Raw genomic sequence first — 23,377 nt, 5'->3', positions numbered from 1 at the left:
TAGACTCTTAAGTTTCGACGCACTACGTTCTTTTTATTATTTTTCGACCATTTATTTTTCGATGTTTTTCCGACGCGCTCTTTTTCTTTCTTATTTCACGACGCTCTAGTTTTTAGGATATAGAATTTTCTATTTCTTCTCTAAAATTTCTTTAAATTTCAACGAAAAATTATTTTAAGTGGTTAAATTGATAGACATCCAAAATTTTCTGGTTCGTAGTAATAGTTGGATTTGTTAGTGGCGAGTTGTGGGCTTCCGATTTAAAGGGTCCTGGCTACCTGCTGCATCTATTGGCTATTCGAAACGTGGGCAAAATCAGAAAAGTCTATTAATTTGATAACTTATATAATTTTTATCTTTTATAACTAATAGGATATTCAGTGAATGCACCGAGTAAAAGGTTCACCACCTTTTATACGTTCACCACCTGTAACTCGATCAAGACATCTAGCCAATATTGTCGCCGTTGATTTTTCTTTAGAATCGTCATCCAGCCGACCAAGTACTCCAATTCAAATTTCCGATAATCCATTTTTTGAACCCGACCTCACAATTGAGAATTCGGAGGATATTCAGGGACAATTCAGAGATCCTGAACCACTAATCTTTCCTCCGGAACCACCAATTATTCAAACGGAGATTGTCGAAGAACAACCCATTAAATCAGAATCCTCTAGTGATTCAGATTCAACAAATTCAATAATGGAAAATCTGGAACCTCTAAGTATGGAAGACCGAATGAGAGCTAAACGCACTGGCCAAGGTCACGCAATTACTCAACCTGATATTAATGCTCCAGATTATGAAATCAAAGGACAAATCCTACATATGGTAACTAATCAATGCCAATTTAGTGGTGCGCCGAAGGAAGATCCAAATGAACATCTTCGTACCTTTAATAGGATCTGTACTCTATTTAAAATAAGAGAAGTGGAGGATGAACAGATATATCTCATGTTATTTCCCTGGACTTTAAAGGGAGAAGCCAAAGATTGGTTAGAATCATTACCTGAAGGGGCGATTGATACATAGGATGTTTTAGTTGAAAAATTTCTTAAACAATTCTTTCCGGCATCTAAAGCCGTGAGACTTCAAGGAGAAATTGTTACGTTCATACAAAAGCCAAATGAAACTCTATATGAAGCATGGACAAGATTTGGAAAGTTATTGAGATGATGTCCGCAACATGGTTTAGACACTTATCAAATAGTACAAATATTCTACCAAGGATGCGACATCACTACACGAAAAGACATCGATATAGCAGCTGGTGGTTCCATTATGAAGAAAACCGCAACTGACGCTTACAAAATTATTGATAACACTGTTTCCCACTCACATGAGTGGCATCAAGAAAAAGATATCGTTAGATCATCTAAAGCGGCTAGAGCCAATTCTAGCCATGACTTTGATTCCATTTCTGCAAAGATAGATGTTGTCGAGAGACGAATGAAAAAGATGACTAAAGATATTCACTCAATAAGAATTAGTTGTGAGCAGTGTGGAGGACCACATTTGACAAAAGATTGTCTCGGTATTGAACAAACAATGGAACAAAGAGAGAATGTTTCATACATGAACCAAAGGCCTGGAAATAATTATCAGAATAATTATCAACCGCCAAGACCAATCTACAATCAAAATCAGAATTATAACCGAAATGTTCCATGCAACAATCAACAAGGTCCTAGCAATCAACAAGTATCTAACAATCCTTACAATCAGCAAAGACCTATTTTTCAAAATAAACCAATACAAACCGATGATAAAAAGCCAAATTTAGAAGATATGATGTCAAAGCTAGTTGAATCTCAAACGCAGTTTTTCACATCTCAGAAACAAACCAATGAACAAAATGCTCAAGCATTTAGAAATCAACAAGCTTCTATTCAAAATTTGGAACAAGAAGTAAGTAACCTAGCAAGGTTGATAGGTGAAAGAAAACCGGAAAGTCTACCTAGTGATACAAATGCTAACCCCCGAAATGAAACAGCTAAAGCCATTACCACAAGAAGTGGTATTACACTTAAACCACCTGAAATACCTGTAATTTCTGATGATTCTATTCCTACTTCACAAGAACCACAACCTGAGCAAGATAAGGAAACAGAACCGGTAGTTGAAAAGGTTAATGAAGATAACACAGTTAAGGCAAAACCTTATGTTAAACCATACCAACCACCACTTCCTTACCCGAGTAAAATGAGAAAAGAAAGACTTGAAGCCGAGCAATCTAAATTCTTGGATATGTTTAAACAAATAAATGTCAATCTTCCTTTCATTGATGTAATTTCAGGAATGCCTAGATATGCCAAATTCTTGAAAGATCTAATCACAAATAGAAAGAAAATGGAAGAACTCTCAGCTGTTACTATGAATGCAAATTGTTCTGCAGTGCTGTTAAATAAGATACCAGAAAAACTCTCCGATCCAGGAAGTTTCACGATTCAATGTTTTCTGGGTAGTCTTAGTTCAATAGAAGCATTGGCAGACTTAGGTGCTAGTATAAATTTAATGCCGTATTCACTATATGCGAAACTAGACCATGGAGAATTGAAACCAACACGAATAAGCATACAACTAGCCGATCAATCAGTAAAATATCCTAGAGGGATAATGGAGAACATGCTAGTTAAAGTTGGTACTTTAGTATTTTCAGTAGATTTTGTTATTCTGGACATGGAAGAAGATTCTCGAGTTCCTCTCATATTAGGAAGACCATTCTTAAACACGGCTAAAGCAATAATAGACGTGTTCGGTAAGAAACTGACCCTAAGTATAGAAGACGAGAGTGTTACCTTTCCAGTTGATAGAGCCATGCAACAACCGCAATCTGCAGATGATACATGTTATTATATTCAAACTATAGATTCACATGCAGAATTGTTAGAAGAATTTCCAGAATTACAAGGAACAGGAGAATGTTCTTTAGGAGAAGGAATTGAACCAATTGATAAAACTGAAATGTTAGCTACACTTATGGTTAATGGATATGAACAAACAATAGAAGAAATTCAAATGAGATATCGATATAAATCATCGATAGAAGAACCACCGACATTAGAGTTAAAGCCACTTCCAAACCATTTGGAATATGCTTATTTACATGGTGAATCTGAATTACCTGTAATAATATCGTCTTCTCTTACTGAAAATGAAAAATCTCAACTCATTTCTGTGCTAAAAGCTCATAAACCAGCTATTGCATGGAAGATTCATGACATTAAAGGTATAAGTCCTTTGTATTGCACACATAAAATCCTTATGGAAGAAGGTCATAAAACGTATGTGCAACGCCAACGAAGACTAAATCCTAATATGCAAGATGTTGTTAAGAAATAAATTATTAAACTGCTAGATGCAGGTTTAATTTATCCAATCTCTGATAGTCCATGTGTAAGCCCAGTTCAATGCGTACCTAAGAAAGGTGGCATGACTGTCATCACAAATGAAAAAAATGGGCTTATTCCTACTAGGACTGTAACAGGATGGCGTGTTTGTATTGATTATAGAAAAATTAAATGACGCCACCAGAAAAGATCACTTTTCCTTACCTTTCATTGATCAAATGTTGGAAAGATTAGCCGGAAATAGTTACTATTGTTTTCTTGACGGTTTCTCCGGATACTTTCAAATTCCAATAGCACCCGAGGACCAAGAGAAAACCACATTCATATGCCCTTATGGTATTTTTGCTTACAAACGCATGCCATTTGGACTTTGCAATGCCCCTGCAACCTTTCAAAGGTGCATGATGGCTATTTTTCATGACATGATAGAAGAATGCATGGAAGTTTTCATGGATGACTTTTCAGTCTTCGGTGATACTTTTGAATCATGTCTAGTTAATCTTGAACGAATGCTTATTAGATGCGAACAATCAAATCTAGTTCTTAATTGGGAGAAATGCCATTTCATGGTTAAAGAAGACATCGTTCTCGGTCATAAAATTTTAAAGGAAGGAATTGAAGTGGATAGAGCTAAAGTAGATGTAATTGCTAAACTTCCACATCCCACCAATGTTAGAGGAGTTAGGAGTTTTCTAGGGCATGCCTGTTTTTACCGACGTTTCATAAAAATTTTTTTTAAAATTGCCACTCCTATGAATAAACTCCTAGAAAAGGATGCTCCACTCATCTTTTCAAATGAATGCATCAAATCTTTTAATATTCTTAAAGAAAAACTCACTAATGCGCCGATCATGATAACTCCAATTTGGAATCTACCGTTTGAACTTATGTGCGATGCAAGTGATTTTGCAATGGGAGCCGTTTTAGGACAAAGGATTGAAAAATGATTTCAACCTATTTATGATGCTAGTAAGACGTTACAAGGAGCACAAATGAATTATACAACTACTGAAAAAGAACTCCATGTTATCGTCCTTGCTTTTGACAAATTTCGTTCATATCTCGTTCTAGCCAAAACGGTGGTCTATACCGACCATTCTGCTCTTAGATACCTATTTTCAAAACAAGATGCCAAACCAAGATTAATCCGTTGGATCTTACTCTTACAAGAGTTCGATATTGAAATCCGAGATAAAAGGGAGCAGAAAATCTCGCCGCTGATCATCTTTCTCGTCTTGAAAATCCCGAATTAGAAGTTCTCAATGAATCGGCCATACAAGATAACTTTCCTGATGAATATCTATTGAAGATAGATTATAGTGAAATTCCATGGTTTGCAGACTATGCAAACTACTTAGTATATGGATTCCTTGAAAAAGGGTTGTCGTACCCAAAACGAAAGAAATTCTTTAGTGATATAAAACACTATTTCAGGGAAGATCCACATTTGTTTAAAAGTTGTCCCGATGGAATAATACGCCGATGTGTATTCGGAGATGAAGCTAGTCAAATCTTAAACCATTGTCACATAGGACCAACAGGAGGGCATTATGAGCCTCAACTTACAGCAAGAAAAGTTTACGATGCTGGATTCTATTGGCCTACAATTTTCAAAGATGCGCACCTTCTTTGCAAATCCTGCGATGCTTGTCAAAGGGCTGGAAAAATAAGTCAACGTGATGAAATGCCACAAAATGTCATTCAAGTATGTGAAGTATTTGACATTTGGGGTATTGACTTTATGGGTCCATTTTCAAAATCTCATAATAATCTCTACATTCTCGTTGCCATTGATTGTGTAACAAAATGGGCGGAAGCACAAGCTCTCCCAACTAACGATGCATGACTTGTAGTCAACTTTTTAAAACGTCTTTTTGTAAGGTTTGGAACACCAAAAGCTTTAATAAGTTATCGGGGTACTCATTTTTGTAACAATCAACTTGAGAAAGTTCTCAAAAGATATGGAGTAACTCATAAAATCTCCACTGCTTATCATCCACAAACAAGTGGACAAGTTGAAAATACCAACCGAGCTTTAAAACGTATTCTAGAGAAAATCGTAGGATCAAATCCGAAGGAATGGTCCATGAAATTGGAGGATGCACTCTGGGCTTTTAGAACAGCCTACAAAACTCCAATTGGAACCACACCTTTTAGACTCGTTTACGAAAAAGCATGTCACCTTCCAGTAAAAATTGAGCACAAAGCATTTTGGGCTTTGAAGATATGTAATCTTGATTTACATGAGCTGGACGTCTACGGTTAAGTCAACTAAACGAATTAGAAGAATTAAGACATGAAGCATATGAAAATTCGTTAATCTATAAAGAAAGAACGAAGAAATGGCATGATAAAAGAATCAGAAGTTTAAAAGAATTCAAAGAAGGAGACAAAGTTCTTCTTTTCAATTCACGATTCAAGCTATTTCCTGGAAAATTGAAATCACGATGGTCTGGACCATTCATAGTCAAAAGAGTTTTTTCATATGGAACAGTAGAATTAATAAATTCAAATGGAATTGAATTTAAGGTTAATGGTCACAGAGTTAAACATTACATAGATAATCCAATGGAAGTTGAAGATGAAGTTAATCACAATTTCGACACCACAGCTAACTAAGTGTGGGAAGGTTCGACTCTTTTTAGGGTAATAGTTATTTCTGTTAGAGTTAGATATTCTATTTTCGTGTAGTTTCCGAGAATGGAATCCGAATGGTCTTTCCCTAGCAGACCCTAAAGAACTAGTCTTCTCCCCCCATTCTGAATTTTTATTTTTTTTAGGTTTTACGAGATGAAGAATTCCTTTGATCTGAACCATGGTCTAATGCTACACGCTATGATTACTAAACGTAATAATGACACACTTCCGAGTGAACTGGTATCATTCATAAGAAGCAAAATGGACGGAGTAAGAAAAGAACTCAGAAAAGATCATCATAAGATACATTTTGGTAAAGGAAAATCAAAATCCGCAACAAAGAGAAGAGCACGACACCTTGAAAGATGTTATAAATGCGGAAAATGGTCACACGAAGGTAAATGTTCAAATAATCAAACATATTCAAATACCGAATTTGTTACTCTATGCAGAGAAGGACCGTTCATATGTTTAGAAGAAAAGATATTGAAGAATCGAGGTTATGCTTACGTAGCTATGGAAAATCAAATCACACGACTCTCCTATGAGTCGGCTAAAGCAGGTCTCTGAGAATTCTATCTCACAGGTAAGTATGTACAGTTTTTATTTTTTATTTATTGCTTTTAACCTTTTGATAATAAACACTGAATCGTTCGCTATAAAGTATTAAATTGGTATTCAATAAAATTAGGTATGCGTAACCGAAATTATTAATATCATACAAAAATTTATTACATCACTGCGAAATTTACCGTTTATTCTTAAGGTATAAATATCTTTAATCAATCAAATCAAAATATTTCAGAAATTCGTCAGGAGTAAAACTAGGTAATATAGCCGAAATTACTTTACCGAAAAGAGGGGCGGATATTTTTGATAATATTTGATTGATTAAAGTGGGATAAAAGACCAAAAAAATTTTAATTTTATTTATACCATATTTTTAAAATTAATATATAAAAATCACTATTTACTACAGTAAAAAAAACTTTGCTACAGTAAAACACTATTTCAAAATGAAAATGTATATATGTATATGTATATACTACGAGACGATGATTTATAGAAGCAAATAACCAAAACACTTAATTGGTTAAAGCTACACTTCGAGTGACATAGTTTATCAATGATTAAGTTTAATTTTTGATAAAGGTACACGTCGCGTAACGAAAAGTACTAGTTTTCTAAGCGTACGAAAATGCATTCGAGAAACCGGAACCGGGACATAAGTCGAGTGACAACGTACGAGTAAACGGATCAAAAATTACAAGTCAACTATGCACGTGAATATAATATAATATATAATTAATTATATAAATTAAATATATTATATATTAGTATTTAATTATGTCGACAAGCTAGATTACAAAACAAATGTGAGCTGGATCAGAGGGCCGTGCGATCGCATGGCCTTGATGCCCAAAAACCATGCGATCGCATGGAGGGCTGGAACATGTCAGGTACTATAAAACGCGAAGCCTGGTGACCGAATTCTTTTCATATTTCATCAATCTATCTCTCTGCTCTCCATATATATATTTATATTAATATTATTAAAATTATTATTATTATTATTATTATTATTATTATTATTATTATTATTATTATTATTATTATTATTATTATTATTATTATTATTATTAATCTTATAGTCCGGAGTATTATTAATTAGTATTATGCATAAAATACTACAACGAGGTCATGAGCTTGTCACTTTCAAAACAAGTTTTCAAACGGGTTTAAGCTAAGGAAACTATGGGTTATAGCTATGGAGATTATGGGTAATGTTCATGGTTATTATTCGCAAGTCTAACCTAGTGTTTATCATCTCCGTTGAGTCTACGTACTTTCCTGCAATATTGAATCACAATATTGATACGTGAGCATTCATATCTTATCTTTTATATATTATTTGTGTATCCATGTCTAGTGCTCGAGTATATGTATTTATGCATGCTTGTATGCTAAATTTCGTCGTTAAACAGTTTATGATGAATCACGAATTAAATACATATATTACTGATAAAAGGTATATGATATGCATGTTTTTGGAAAGCTGGCAAAAAATTAATAACTTTTCATTTAGAAATCGCGTAATTTCGATGAACGAATCAAAAGATATGGTCAACTGAATTATGATTGACGTTAATTGGAATTGCTTTTGAATCTGCAATTAATATTTAAACAACTTGTTGGTAAGATTGATAAATTGGATTTTTGAATATTACCAACCGAGTAAATGAATCCTTATATAAGGTACGTCTCGTTTTGTTGAACTATTGTCAAAATTGACCTTTTGAAACGACTTAGGATAACTTTTGGTATGTCGATCTTGAGCATTAGGATTGTGATACACTATGACCTGACCTAGCTTGTTAAACATTTATTGACCAACATATATTCTCTAGGTTGAGATCTACGGTTATTTGGGTATTCCAAGTTTCGGTCACATTTCGATGAACAACTTTATGTGCTGCTAAGGTGAGTTTCATTTGCTCCCTTTTTAATTGCTTTTGCAATATATATTTTTGGGCTGAGAATACATGCACTTTATTTTAAACACAATGGATACAAGTACATACTAAATTCTACACTGAGTTTGAACCGAAAATCCCTTAGCTTTGGTAACTAGTAACTGCCAGTTATAAGAACTGGTGGGCGCGAGTAGTAGTATATGAATCCATAGGGCTTGATATCCTCGTCCGAGCTAGTGCACTAACCTTTTAACGGACGTATGCTATTTGAGAAGCGTACACTTTGGTTTGCGTGTATTATTAAAATGATTATACAAAGGGTATAAATTATATATACGTTAAGTTTAGTTACCAGGGTGCTCAATTTTGTAGAATATTTTGATAAACGTTTCTGGATGAAACAACTGAAAACTTGTGATTCACCTTTATATACAGATTATGCGCAACATTAAAACTATGAACTCACCAACCTTTGTGTTGACACTTTTAAGCATGTTTATTCTCAGGTTCCCTAGAAGTCTTCCGCTGTTTGCTTATATGTTAGACAAGCTATGTGCATGGAGTCTTACATGGCATATTTTTCAAGGAAACGTTACATTCACCAAATCATCACCATGTATCTTATTTTAACTGCATTGTCAATGGAAGTACTATTGTAAACTATTATTTACGGTGATTGTCTATATGTAGAAATCAATAGATGTCAAAAACCTTTTATTTAAATATTCATTTATGGTGTGCCTTTTCAAAAGAATGCAATGTTTACAAAACGTATCATATAGAGGTCAAATACCTCGCAATGAAATCGATGAATGACGTGTTCGTCCATATGGATTTGGAACGATCGTCACAGTTGGTATCAGAGCATTGGTCCTAGCGAACCAGGTCTTGCATGAGTATGTCTAACTGATAGTTGTTAAGATGCATTAGTAAGTCTGGACTTCGACCGTGTCTGCATGTTAAAAGTTTTGCTTATCATTTTCGGAAATTACATGCTTATCATTCTTAAGTCTAGACACGTTTTCCTGCATTTATTGCATAAATTGTGTATAGATAAAAATTCATATCTTAGCGTATCTGTTAGTGTAAACTTTTTCTGACATCTTCCGAAAATTTCTCCGTAATTTACAGGATTTTGGTATTATATATACATATGTAAATTATGTATTGAAGAGTACCAATCAAAATTCTATAATCTATTTCATATCAAAAATCATCTCTCTAATTATAAAAGATGGATCCCGTATCTAGTTCAAATTCCTTAAACTCTGACAGCTATTCTGATATGGATATTTACCTGAATTCCGAAGACAGTGTAACCGGAGTGGATCAACCAATCAGCCATCACCTATTCTGGATGAATTGGGGATGGGTTTGTAGCCTACTTAATCATTGGAGACAAGAAAAAGGTGATCCCATCCATCTACCACATTGCCCTCTTGGCGAAGAACCTGAAGCACTTACCGGCGAACCAGTTCGAGACACCATTTTCTCTCTCATTTCCAGAGTATCTCGTCACGATAATATACTATCTCAAATTCTGAATCTTATTCATCCGCTCGTCCGAACCAACAATCATCCCAGTGTAATAGAAGAAGTCAACGAGCTTCGCGCTCGGGTAGTGGCTTTGGAGAATATGGTGCAAAGGTTACAAGCACCAGCAGCATCACCGGCATCAACAGTACCACTGACAACAACACCAACAGTACCATTACCACCACCAACAACAACCACATCGTAAACCTCAACTTCACAATCTGTCCCACGAGCATCAACGTCATACGCCCTATAGATACCAAGGAATATCAACAACAACAACAAACGATGAAGTATTGATTCATAACTTCATTGAAGAAATATTCTGCAGAGAATATGTAGTTTCTAAAAGTTTTAGAGATTATATATTCTAATGCATATTGTAAATTAGAAGTGGGCGGATTGAAATAATAAAGTGAAACCCTGACAGGAATAGTGCGCGATTTACAAGATAGACTTGTTATACAAGCAGCATCAACAGTACCGTCAGCATCACCAGCACGTCAGTACTATCAGCATCGTCAGCACTAGCAGCACCTATAACATCACGATTTCCACCAGTTCCATAATCAGCAACATCATCACAAATCAACAACGCATATATTGTATCAACGAGTTATGAAGTATTAACTCATTTCCCCTGAAGAAATTATATGTATATTTTATATATATATATATATATATATATATATATATATATATATATATATATATATATATATATATATATATATATATATATATATATATATATATATGAAATTTGAAATCAAAATAAATCTTTTCGTACTAAGCTATTACATGTGAATCATAACTGGTAGGTACTACTCGGTTAGTTCATGTTACTAATATGCTATACATCCTTCGTTAATTACTTAACAATCGTTAACTATAATCTCTGCTTCAACTTAATAGATTCCATTTCATAATAAATCAAGTGTATTATTCAAATACATGATTGATTTTACACTTTCATTTTCGATGTACTTGAAACTTTCCAGAAAACATCATTCGTACCTTGCGAAGTTAGCAAGAGTTCCATAAGCACCAACATGATTCACTGAGGAAATATCAATAAAACTGAATAACGAAGTATTGATTTCATTAGTGAAATACTCCGCGAAGATTATGTAATCTCTAATGTTTTAGAGATTAATCATTTCTAAGTCAAGCCAAAAATCAAATGAGCTTAATATGATATTAACTCATTAAATCTGTATTACATTTGAAGAAAATATATATATATATACATATATATATATATATATATATATATATATATATATATATATATATATATATATATATATATATATATATATATATATATATATATATATATATATATATATATATATTCGTAAAGACTGTAATAAAAAAAATTCCTTTGTACAATATATTAATTGTGAAATATTTAACGGGTAGGTAATACTCGGGAAATATATAGGTTCACAATTAATATGTTACACTGTACATTCTTCAATTTTGATTCAAAAATCATTAACTATACTCACTATCTTCACAGCAATGTACAATCATTTCATACAAATTCACTTACATATTCTGATATTGACGAATCAGAATTCAAGTCATAGCGCTGAACCAGTGACATCATTCTTAGATCTTTACATCTTTCAAAGCTATACTTTGACTTCAAAACTGTGCAAGATCCTTTAACGTTGTTATTACCGAAAATAATCTTGCAATTCTTTTCAAAGTATCCAGTTTTATCACACTTCCAACCAGTCAACTTCTACTTTTCAGATTAGCCTTATTATAACCTTGACATATACGTTTTTGTTACTGGGGAACCTTTCATGTCCCACCATATTAGCAGTAAATTTACCAACAACTTCATTGATCCTTGACCTTCCGAAAAATCCTTATACTCATTGAAACCCTATCATGTACACATCCACATTTTGTAAAAATAATTGACATACCAACTACCAGGAATTAGCAATCAGTATTTAGAATTTCGCAGCAATTCTACGCTAACAGTTATATATATACATATAATGGCTATCTTCTAAACTTACCTACTTCGAATGTGAAGTTTCTGAAAAACACCCCAAACTGCGAAACTAGTTCTCCAAAATTGGAAAAATGCCGATGAAGCAGCAAAAACCCGTAAACAACCTTAACAGTCAAAAGTTTGATGATAAAGAATAGTATGGTGGTAAAGCTGAGAAAAATAGAAGGTTTGGAACTGGAAAATGAATTGAGCAAAGTATGAAGGAGGCTGTGGATAAATCACAAGGACGAAACCTGCCTTCAAAGAATCCAAATGATTCAGTATCTGCTGAAGCCATTAACGAATACCTTGCTTCCGAATCTAAACCCTTGCGGACAATATTCTTCATCATCCTCTGATATTAGAAATTCTAAGATATCATCGTATCTTTCCTTATAAATATCCTCCATATTTCTGGAGATAATTCCATAATCATTCTTATCGAAAATCAATTTTCTCCTTGCGATATCTGTGTTACATCATAAAAGAAACTATTTTAGTTTCTAAATTCTGAAACTTTCAAGTTTAAAATATGAATATTTTGGAAGTAGTGTTGGGAGCTAAAGCATGAGTTAGTATAATATAATGACACTTGATCAGCATGATTATATTACAATAAGTCATGCTGAGTTTCTAATGGAACGTGATAAAGGTTCACAGATCATACCCTCATCATGAACCATGTTACATAACTCTTTCATTCTATTTAACCTCTAAACATATCAAGAAAATATTTTTTTGATGATTCGGTCTTTTCCAGATATTTTGGTAATTTGACAAATCAAGATCGTGCCATTACAATTTCTTTCTTAGAACATTAACTATGTTCATTTCGAAATGTATAGCTACGAACTATGGACCATTATTCGCTTGACTTAAGGTCGGGAAGAGAAAATGAAGGCATGAAGCTCTGAAATATAATGTAAAATATAAAGCCCGATAATAATCCCGAAATTTACAAACCATATATATCGATGCGTATAGCAATATAAACACACGGGAGAATGAAAAACACTATAACCCCAAGGTAATAGTAGAAGAAAATAACCTCCTCTGGTGGCAGATGAAAAAGAAGAATGAAGGATACGATAGGCAAGAAAATATCAAGAATCAAAACTGGATTAAGCATTTTCACAATCTATTAAGAAGTATGAAATAAGGAAGATGATTATAGGAGTGGTGAAAATAAATGAAACGAAAAAGGTCAATTTATAGCAAAATATCAGACATAGCAATCAAGGCAGATTACTCATTTAATCAAAGAAAATTCTAATTTCCGCAATTACCGAAGAATCAAATCTTATTCAGATTATGAAAATTTTCTATTCCTTAAATTCTGGAAATCAATCATGACTAAGTCAAAAGATATGACGAATCTATATTTATTCATTTCACTCTTTTGTGATAACTTCACTCGTACTCTTCACAAAATCGAATTGTTTTATCTATATTACTCAATGAAGATAAAACTCTAATTTTCAACTCGTATGAGTCATGAAAACATACTTATTGTCATCCATGACCATCCCAACCAAATTTCGAGACGAAATTTCTTTAACGGGTAGGTACTGTGACAACCCGGAAATTTTTGACCAAATTTAAACTTTATCTTTAAATGATTTAATATTTTCGACACAATAAGCAAAGTCTGTAATGTTGAGTCACGAAAGTTTTGGAACAATATTCATGTAATTAATTATTCTTTGACTGTTCTCGAAGATTCACGAACAATATATATATAAATGTGCATATATATATATATATATATATATATATATATATATATATATATATATATATATATATATATATATATATATATATGATTTCAAGTTATTTATTAAACGATAGTAACATTCGATTATTGATTCGATTGATATTTAGATTGGTTAACTAAACATTTAAGATGAACCAGTAAAACACTAATTTGCTACAATATTTTTGAATTGCTACAGGACCCGAAAAGCTACAGTGTTTTCGAAAATCACTATTTGCCACAGTAAAAAAACTTTGCTACAGTAAAACACTATTTCAAAATGAAAATGTATATATGTATATGTATATACTACGAGACGATGATTTATAGAAGCAAATAACCAAAACACTTAATTGATTAAAGCTACACTTCGAGTGACATAGTTTATCAATGATTAAGTTTAATTTTTGATAAAGGTACACGTCGCGTAACGAAAAGTACTAGTTTTCTAAGCGTACGAAAATGCATTCGAGAAACCGGAACCGGGACATAAGTCGAGTGACAACGTACGAGTCAACGGACCAAAAATTACAAGTCAACTATGCACGTGAATATAATATAATATATAATTAATTATATAAATTAAATATATTATATATTAATATTTAATTACGTCGACAAGCAAGATTACAAAACAAATGTGAGCTGGATCAGAGGGTCGTGCGATTGCATGGCCTTGATGCCCAAAAACCATGCGATCGCATGGAGTGCTGGAACATGTCAGGTACTATAAAACGCGAAGCCTGGTGACCGAATTCTTTTCATATTTCATCAATCTATCTCTCTGCTCTCCATATATATATTTATATTAATATTATTAAAATTATTAATATTATTATTATTATTATAATTATTATTATTATTAAGATTAATATTATTATTAACCTTATAGTCCGGAGTATTATTAATTAGTATTATGCATAAAATACTACGATGAGGTCATGAGCATGTCACTTTCAAAACAAGTTTTCAAACGGGTTTAAGCTAAGGAAACTATGGGTTATAGCTATGGAGATTATGTGTAATGTTCATGGGTATTATTCGCAAGTCTAACCTAGTGATTATCATCTCCGTTGCGTCTACGTACTTTCCTGCAATATTGAATCACAATATTGATACGTGAGCATTCATATCTTATCTTTTATATATTATTTGTGTATCCATGTCTAGTGCTCGAGTATATATATTTATGCATGCTTGTATGCTAAATTTCGTCGTTAAACAGTTTATGATGAATCACGAATTAAATACATATATTACTGATAAAAGGTATATGATATGCATGTTTTTGGAAAGCTGGCGAAAAATCAATAACTTTTTATTTAGAAATTGCGCAATTTCGATGGACGGATCAAAAGATATGGTTAACTGAATTATGATTGACGTTAATTGGAATTGCTTTTGAATCTGCAATTAATATTTAAACAACTTGTTTGTAAGATTGATAAATTGGATTTTTGAATATTACCAACTGAGTAAATGAATCCTTATATAAGGTACGTCTCATTTTGTTGAACTATTGTCAAAATTGACCTTTTGAAACGACTTCGGATAACTTTTGGTATGTCGATCTTGAGCATTAGGATTGTGATACACTATGACCTGACCTAGCTTGTTAAACATTTATTGACCAACATATGTTCTCTAGGTTGAGATCTACGGTTATTTGGGTATTCCGAGTTTCGGTCACATTTCGGTGAACAACTTTATGTGCTACTAAGGTGAGTTTCATTTGCTCCATTTTTAATTGCTTTTGCAATATATATTTTTGGACTGAGAATACATGCACTTTATTTTAAACACAATGGATACAAGTACATACTAAATTCTACACTGAGTTTGAACAGAAAATCCCTTAGCTTTAGTAACTAGTAACTGCCAGTTATAAGAACTGGTGGGCGCGAGTAGTAGTATATGGATCCATAGGGCTTGATATCCTCGTCCGAGCAAGAGCACTAGCCTTTTAACGGACGTATGCTATTTGAGAAGCGTACACTTTGGTTTGCGTGTATTATTAAGATGATTATACAAAGGGTATAAATTATATATACATTAAGTTTAGTTACCAGGGTGCTCAATTTCGTAGAATATTTTGATAAACGTTTCTGGATGAAACAACTGAAAACTTGTGATTCACCTTTATATACATATTATGAACATTAAAATTATGAACTCACCAACCTTTGTGTTGACACTTTTAAGCATGTTTATTCTCAGGTTTCCTAGAAGTTTTCTGCTGTTTGCTTATATGTTAGACAAGCTATGTGCATGGTGTCTTACATGGCATATTTTTCAAGGAAACGTTGAATTCACCAAATCATCACCATGTATCTTATTTTGACTGCATTGTCAATGGAAGTACTATTGTAAACTATTATTTACGGTGATTGTCTATATGTAGAAATCATCAGATGTCGAAAACCTTTGATTTAAATATTCATTTATGGTGTGCCTTTTCAAAAGAATGCAATGTTTACAAAACGTATCATATAGAGGTCAAATACCTCGCAATGAAATCGATGAATGACGTGTTCGTCCATATAGATTTGAAACGATCATCACAGTTGGTATCAGAGCGTTGGTCCTAGCGAACCAGGTCTTAATTTTGTTAATTTCTAGTGTAATTAGCGTTAAATTGTTAGTATTTTATGCATGTATAACCTAGTTTGATGCTATTTAACATGATTTGAAACCAAAAACTTCAAAATTTTTAGGAATCTAGGGTTTGTGTTCTTAAGCAATTTGGGGCTTTTTGATATAAACAGGTTATGGCCGATTTTTTTCATGAATTATTGCTAAATTAAGTAGTGTAACATGTTTAGATAGCTAAATGATCCAAACTTTGATCCTAAACATGATTTTTGAGAATTAAAGTGGACTTTTTAGGTATAAAATTCATGAACTTGATTAAATTGATGTAAATGCCATTTGAAACTTGTTTAATTGCTAGTAATGGTTATTTTAATATGTTATTTGAGTTGAAGGCTTATGAACTTTGTAAACATTTTCATATATGCTTATTTGAAAAAATGTAGAATTGTTAAAATTGTGAAAATGTGTATAAGTTTAATTTTGATTAAACATGTTACTGTAATTATTTAAATTTGTTATTTTGCTAACACTTATGCATATTTGGATGCACAAAATTTGTGTTTAATGTGTTTTGCAGAGATTTACCGATACTGATGGTGCATCATCATCATCTAGACAACCTGCTCCAGAACCTGAACCAGAAATTCAATATGAACCTGAACTGGAGCAACAACAGGAACAACAATAACAACCTGATCAACACGTTCTATATTATGATCCGCAACTAGAATATATTAATGCCTACGTAGAATTTCCGATGCATCCGATAGTACCACACCCGACGATTCATGATAAACAGTTGCATCCCAATTTGAGATTTGATCGGAGTTGGAGAGATTACCAAACATATCAAAGTAACAAATTCAAACTAGTAACGAAAAATGTAGAAGTGCCAAGGGTAATCGATTGGGAGCCTTTGAAAATGGTCCAACTAGCTAACTCAGTTAGACAGCATTTGATCCAAAGGGTAAAACAGCGCATTTTCAAAGACTGGCATTAAGTTCAGCAAAAGCTACTAATTTTGACGACAAAACGAAAAACAAATGTGATGTAACAACAAGACGGAATGAACAAATGATGTGCACCATTTATCATTCAGCAAACAAACGCCAATATATTTGGAAACTTTGGTAAAATTTAATCATTTTTCTACGCTAATCACCCTCAATAATTTAAATTATTACTGATATCTTACAAATGAAGGCATTGCAAAATCTTAAGTGTGGGAAGGGATTAAATTCTTTCGGATTTTTAAAATTTTAACTTATACACTTGGTTACCATTAAAAATACTAGTAACGCAGTAGTTGTATTAGAATCTAGTGCTCTCTGATAATAAAGAACAGCCTTAGTCTTATATACTGACTACCCAATTCTAGTAAAAAATTTCAAAATTTTCAAATAAATGAATTCAAAATCATGTTTATACATATTTATGAACGGTAAAACTAGGTGTTAACACCAAAATTATTATTACCTCGGAAAGAACATAAATTAAGAAACAACCCAAAATGTTAGAATTCATTTAAAATGGAATAGAGGACAATAAAAAGGCAAAGAAAGGAAAATAAAAAGTCAAGTGTGGGAAAAATTTACCAAGTTATTTAAAACATGTATCACATATTTTTGTATAAATAATTGAAGATACTTTTGTTTTGGACAAAATTTTATCAAGTTTTACCCAATTTCTTATAATATATTTGAAAGAAAGATGGATCTACACGATGAATAAATTCCATCGTTAAAAGGAAGTAAAGTCTTCCGAAAAAGACACGCGCTTCTTGATTTAGGTCAGGAAGTTGTCGTCCAGACCAGTTGTAGAGTCTACAAAAAACCTTGAAAAGTTTTCTCAAAAATCAGCTGGAAATCCACGGACCTCAGCATCAAACAGGGTCGCCAAGTGATCAGACTTATCCTAACCTAGAGAGGATCTGTCTCATAAAATGGGGAGGGCGCCGTGCAAATTAGCTTGATAAGACTAATGAATCAGATCCCCAGAAAGGATAATCTCCTTAAAGATCAAAAATCAGCTTTTAAGACTGATATTACTCAATCCTAGAGATTGACTTTTAAAGATTGAGAATTACAAACTCATGGAATTCGATGATATCTAAACTCGAGCTTGAACGAGAAAATATTTTGATCAAATTACAAACCGATTTGTTTTCTGAAAACCCTATTTTCAATGCGTTCATTACCATTGAACGTAAAATCCTAGGAATTCACCTGGAATTCATTAGGTCACCTACACCAAATCGGGTGTCAACCGTAAGAACGGTGGTTGCATAGCATGGTCGAAGACAGGACCTTGTGCCAGACTAAAAACCATAAGGGTGAGCTTTACTATTGCTCCTACAAAGGATAGTAATTGCATCCGACACGATATAGACCATAATTAAAAGCATGTCATGGGACATTGCCTTAACAGTTGCTTGTTCAACGTTTTCCTTTACAACCGGACGGTAGTTTATCGAAAGGTAATATACAGAGCAAGTAAACTGGACGTGTTGCTTTCCCAATACAAGGTTAGCAAGTGGGTGACACAAAACCGCAAGTTTTGAGTTAAAATTTTCAAATCTGAAACCCACAAAACTTTAACGCCTTTAAAACGATAGAAATTTTTTTTTTTTTTTTTTATAGAAAGGGTGCCTGCCCAGGTCAAGGCATTTTCCGCGGCGCGGCTCCCTTCGTCGCGGCGCGGCGTATAAAGGATTTTCTGACACTTTTTAACAGCCGTTCTGTAACCAAAACATGACCAGTGCTGCGGCGCGACACAAGTTGTCGCGGCGCGACATTACACGGGAGCTGAGACTTTCCTGCAACTTATTAACAAAACCATATTTCCAACAATTCATCAACTCAATATCCATTATAACAACATACTACATAACCAAACTTTGTTAAATCAGTTTCTTACATCGTTAAACGTTACGAAGATCTTTTAAATCACAAAAACGTGTTCACACATTTGAAATTCAACATTTGGTCCCAAAGCTTAACGATAACATAAATATCAAATACAAAAGACTTGGCGTTGATAAGCGGTACCAAAAGAGCTTGATTTAAAATAGAGACTTGCATTACCACTTACTCTAATGCCAAAGCTCCGCTTCCCTCAAATGGGTTCTTTACCTTCTCGATGACCTTTTGTTCCTAAAAACATGAAACAACACGGGGGTAAGCTTTTACACTTAGTGAGTTATAGGCGAATAATATAGCATAATACATTGGGCGTAACAATCACATTACTTGTCTTTCAACCTAACGGTTGCTTACTTACTTTCGGATCCGACCCATTACGTACCATAGACATAACCTACTAAGGCCAACCTTAGTAATTATGTCTAAGCTAACACATCCATAGACATGTACACATGTCTAAGCTACCTTAATCCCATTACCATCATACATATGTACATAGACACCCAAAGTGTCTAAGCTATACCATATCATAGACAAGATTACTAGCAATGTAATAACCTTGCCTAAGCTAACATCAACCATAGATACAATTATTAGGCGAACCTAATAATTCTATCTAAGCTACTCAACTAGTGCACTTAGCCGTTACTCTCTTGCACGGATGCAATCCGAGAACTCTAAGCCACTCTTGACCCGCCCATTTTACCCCCTATAAACTCACCTTGATTAAATGGAGTTCCTTGGTCACTTGACGTTCCCTTTCCTTGATTAGCACCTATACATGAGCTAATCTCATCAATAACATATCTCAACAAAATTACAATTTCCACAAGCTTTCAACACATTCATACACTTACACATTGACTTAACCCCCTAATTACTCTAATATACACATGATCACTTTCATATATAACATTTAACTTATATTTTCTAATATAATCACATTATCATGCCAACATCATCCCTTTAACCACACAATTCTCTAGTTCATCTCCTACATTTATAACATACAATTCTTTCAAATATCTCATTAAACATCAAGTGTGCATAAACCCATTTCTATTACTAGCAACCCTAAATCATCAATTATCCAAATTTCATTACTTACAACAATAACAACAATTCATGTATAAACTTTCTTCTTCATAAATTTCAACTAAAACACATAAACATTTCATTGAGACATTTCATCAAACACCTAGTGTGCATAACTTGATTCAAAGCTAGAACATCACCAATTTCACCACATTCATATTATACATTCACAATGCAAGTTAATACATGAACTTACTTCCAAAATCACTAACAAATTCGTTATAAATCATTCAAGTGTGCACAATTTCAACAAACAACAACCTTTAAGCTAGAGATTCATCACAAACACTCAATATTAGTGATACTTAGACATAGAAGTTCATACCTTGTTTCTAAGGATTCAAGAACCCTAATTGTGTAAAAGGAGAAGAAATTGAAGATTTAAAGCTTGCTAGAGTGATTAGAGTGCCTTAGATTACACAATTTTTCAATTGCATGAACAAAATCCTTTCAATTGATGGATTCTCCTTCTTCTTTTTCTTGCATCGACACACACACAAACACACACTAGTTTCCTGTAATTTTTTTGCAACTAAATGATTTTCCAGCATTTTCATTTCTTTTATTAAATTTACTTTGCTAAAATTGCACTTTCTACCCTCCCCACCAAAACTATAATGAGGGAGGTCCTTAGTTCTAACCTTGCACCTTTAGTCCCTTCTAACTTAACTAACAAACTTAACTCTTGTCCATTTATTTATACTAAATCATACCATCCATGTATATAATAATAAAATTACATAAAATAATACCTTAATTAATTGGGATGTTACAACTCTCCCCCTTTTGGATTGTTCGCGTCCTCGCGAACCATTCTTGATGCAACGATGGATAATACTTCATAAGCCATTCTTCGGGTTCCCACGTACATTCGGAGCCCTTTCTAAATTGCCATAACACTTTCAATAACATAACCGACTAATTCCTTAATTGCTTCACCTTATGATCCAAAATCTTTATTGGCTTCTCGTCATATCTTAACTTATCATCAACCTCAATCTCATTCAATGGAACATAAGTTGATTCATCCGCCAAGTACTTCCTCAATTGTGACACGTGAAAAGTGTCGTGAATATTACTTAATTCATCGGGCAAGGCCAAACGATAGGCTACCTTCCCGACTTTTGTCACTACCTCAAATGGTCCCACAAATCTTGGACCCAATTTTCCCCTTTTTCTAAAACGAATAATACCCTTCCACGGGGAAACTTTAAGCATTACTTTATCACCCACTTGAAATTCTATCGGCTTCCTTCTTTTATCCACATAAAACTTTTGTCGATCTTGTGCCGCATTCATTCTTTCACGAATTTGATCTATCATTTCGGTGGTTTGATGTACAACTTCCGTGCTTCCTAATTCCCTTTGACCCACTTCACCCCAACATATTGGGGTTCTACATCTCCTTCCATACAACATCTCATAAGGCGCCATTCCGATAGTAGAGTGATAACTATTATTATACAAAAATTCCACTAAAGGTAGATGAGTATCCCAACTACCACCAAAATCAATGACGCATGCTCTTAACATATCCTCAAGAGTTTGGATAGTTCGTTCACTTTGGCCATCCGTTTATGGGTGAAACGCGGTACTCACATGCAACTTAGTACCCATTTCTTCTTAAAACTTCCTCCAATATCGCGATGTAAATCGGGTGTCACGGTCCGAAACAATGGAAACCGGCACCCCGTGCCTTGCAACAACCTCTTTCATATACAATTTAGACATTGCTTCCGACGATGAAGCTTCTCTTATTGTAAAAATAATGCACTCTTAGTTAATCTATCAACAATAACCTAAATGGTGTCGTGTTGTCGAGGGGTCTTAGGCAACTTAGTCACTAAATCCATTGTAATGTGTTCCCGTTTCCAAACCGGTACTTCTAATGGTTGTAACTTACCATAAGGCATTTGATGATCGGCTTTCACTTGAAGACAAGTAAGACATTTATGCACTTACTTTACTATATCCCTTTTCATTCCCGGCCACCAATAGTCTTTCCTTAGATCTCTATACATTTTTGTAGCATCGGGGTGAATCGAATACTTTGATTTGTGAGCTAAGTCAAGGAGCTCACCTCTAACACCATTTTTTGAAGGTACCCAAATTCTTCCATATCTAAGCCTTAAACCACGAGAATCTATCATAAAATCGTAAACTTGTCCCTTGATCCTTTCTTTCCTCACGTTTTCGGGTTTTAACGCTTCATCTTGTGCTACTCGGATACTATCAAAAATTTGTGGTGATATTACCATGACCAAACTTGTTATCTTAATCGGTTGGTGACTTGACTTCCTACTAAGAGCATCCGCCACCACATTAGCCTTCCCGGGGTGATACAAAATTTCACAATCATAATCTTTCACCAAGTCGAGCCCTCTCCTTTGCCTATCATTTAAATCCCTTTGATCGAATAAATACTTTAAGTTCTTATGATCGGTATAAATAGAGAACTTAACACCATAAAGATAATGACACCAAATTTTCAAAGCAAAAACCACGGCCGTTAATTCTAAATCATGGGTGGGATAACGTTTTTCATGTTCCTTCAATTGTCGGGACGCATAAGCTATGACTTTCCCATTTTGCATTAACACACACCCTAAACCATTCTTAGAAGCATCGCAATAAACCGTCATATTCTCATTCCCTTCCGGTAAAACTAGTATAGGAGCTTGAACAAGCTTCTCCTTAAGGAGTTGAAACGCTTGTTCTTGCTTTTCTTCCCATCTCCATGGCACATTTTTACGAGTCAACTTTGTGAGTGGGGTGGCTATTCTAGAAAAATCTTGTATAAACCGTCGGTAATACCCCGCTAAACCTAGAAAACTCCTAACTTCGGTAGGATTCGTAGGTGGTTCCCACCTCATTTGAAATGTCCCGTTCTTATTGATTAAAAACGTTACATATTAATTGATTTCGTTGCGAGGTTTTGACCTCTATATGAGACGTTTTTCAAAGACTGCATTTATTTTTAAAACAAACCATAACCTTTATTT

The 23,377-nt window shown here is 33.8% G+C and overlaps 1 non-coding gene across 1 annotated transcript; it reads right to left on the bottom strand.

Moving 5' to 3' along the window:
• Positions 1-1,086: 1,086 nt before the first annotated feature.
• On the bottom strand, positions 1,087-1,193 carry LOC139865471 (small nucleolar RNA R71). The gene has a single exon (XR_011764989.1). It is a non-coding gene; the product is annotated as a small nucleolar RNA R71 (small nucleolar RNA).
• Positions 1,194-23,377: the final 22,184 nt, after the last annotated feature.

This window comes from Rutidosis leptorrhynchoides, chromosome 8 (genome assembly GCF_046630445.1).
Source record: "Rutidosis leptorrhynchoides isolate AG116_Rl617_1_P2 chromosome 8, CSIRO_AGI_Rlap_v1, whole genome shotgun sequence".
In the NCBI taxonomy this organism is placed as follows: Eukaryota; Viridiplantae; Streptophyta; class Magnoliopsida; order Asterales; family Asteraceae; genus Rutidosis; species Rutidosis leptorrhynchoides.
This window is presented reverse-complemented; position numbering and strand designations above follow the sequence as displayed.